Below are 1864 nucleotides of genomic sequence, written 5' to 3'. Positions count from 1 at the left end.
TTTTAAGATGTATTTTTTTAATTACCTTCTTTTAATACTTTTATTTAATGTCTGTAGTCCCCTTCCTCCTTAGTTACATGTCAACTATTTTGTCAACTTCAAATAATTTCCTTTGACTTCTACCTCTTACCCTTGCATCCATTGAGTGTATTCTCTCTTCTCATTTTTTTTGATGTGTTACTTTGATGGAACAAGGAATATTTACATACTAATTTTTCTCTCTCATTCTCACCTATGTTATAGTCTTAGATCTACAATTAAGTATATTTAATCCTCATAACCAGTTCTTTTACTGGTTTCCTTAATCATCTCTTAGTTAAATGAAGTTCATCCTTTAGTAGATTCCTCAGGAAAGACTCATAGGTGGTAGCCTTAATATTTGAAGAAAAGCTAGGCTGGACATAAAATCCTTTATTTACCCCTTCTTTCTTTAAGTTTATAGAGAAGTTTGCTGCACTCCTTCTTGCTTTGATTGTTGCTGACAAGAAGTCTGATGCCAATCCTATTTTTTTTCCTTTGTAAGTGACTTTGATTTTGCCTGGAAACCCAGAGGGATCTTTTATTTCTAAAGTTCAATGATTTTACTAGGAGATGTCTCACAGTTTACTATTTTGCATTTATTTTTTGAGATAAAAGATGAATATTACATTCAATATACCAATCCAAGTCTTCCTTTATTTCAGGGAACTTTTCTTGAATCAAAATATGTGCAGTGGCAGTATCGTAGCCAATGAGGTTTATCCGAGGCGCAATTATTGCTACTTGAAAACTTTTCCCAATTAATACTATGAATCAATTAAATATTACTTCCCTTTCATTGAGAACTAGGGTGCTGGAAAAAGGGTTATGAAAGACTTTTTTTTTTTTTTTTTTTTTACTCTGTGTGTTCTGTGCTACATGTTACCTAGGCAAAAATAAATAAAATAGTTTAAAAAACCAGAATATTCATTTAATATATTGAATATGCTATTCATTTTTCATCACTCATTATCAGAAGTAGGATGAAATACTAAAGGTACCTGGATATTGAGCAGATGCTGTACAAAACAATTTAATGAAAGTAGATATTGTGTCTTTTATTAGGTCACTTTTAAAGCCACTACTCACTGTTATATTTTTGAATATTCACAAAAGAAATTAGTTGATTAGCTTAGAAGCAAGAAAAAGTGTTTCTTCTGGAAATCTGATTTGGATTTTCAACTTGTATATACTTAAGTATGTCATCATTATGTTTTATTCCTCTCTTTGGCAATTAAAATTGTAATATAAGTTACAATTAAAAATTTTTAATTAATCAAAAAATAGAATTATGATATGATCCAGTAATTTCCTCTACTGGGTACTTACCCAAAGAATATGAAAACACGAATTCAAAGGGGTATATGCACCGTTATGTTTATTGCAGCATTATTTACATAGCCAAGGTATGGAAGCAGCCCAAAGGTCTGTCCATAGATGAATATGTGGTGTATATATACATGTATAAAATGGATTATTCAGCCATAAAAAAGAATGAAATCTTTCCATTTGCAAGAACATGGATGTACCCAGAGGGTATAATGCTAAGTGAATTAAGTCAGTCAGAGAAAGACAAATACCATATGATTTCACTCATGTGGAATTTGAGAAACAAACAAACAAAAGGAACAGACAAAAAAACAGAATCTTAAATACGGAGAACAAACTACAGGTTGCCAAAGGGGAGGTGCATGGAGGGATGGGTAAAGTAGATAAAGGGGATTAAGAATACACTTGTATTGATGAGCACCGAGAAATATCTAGAATTGTTGGATCATTATATTATACACTTGAAACTACTGTAACACTGTATGTTATACTTTAATTACAAAAAATTAAAAATTGT

The 1864-nt window shown here is 30.9% G+C and overlaps 1 non-coding gene across 1 annotated transcript; it reads left to right on the top strand.

The window, feature by feature from the left end:
* Positions 1-701: 701 nt before the first annotated feature.
* On the top strand, positions 702-843 carry LOC116635345. Its single transcript, XR_004300138.1, has one exon. It is a non-coding gene; the product is annotated as a U4 spliceosomal RNA (small nuclear RNA).
* The last annotated feature ends 1021 nt before the right edge of the window (positions 844-1864 follow it).

This window comes from Phoca vitulina, unplaced genomic scaffold (assembly GCF_004348235.1).
Source record: "Phoca vitulina isolate PV1807 unplaced genomic scaffold, GSC_HSeal_1.0 scaffold10, whole genome shotgun sequence".
In the NCBI taxonomy this organism is placed as follows: Eukaryota; Metazoa; Chordata; class Mammalia; order Carnivora; family Phocidae; genus Phoca; species Phoca vitulina.
The sequence above is the reverse complement of the archived record's forward strand: the minus strand, read 5'-3'. Positions and strand labels throughout refer to the sequence as shown.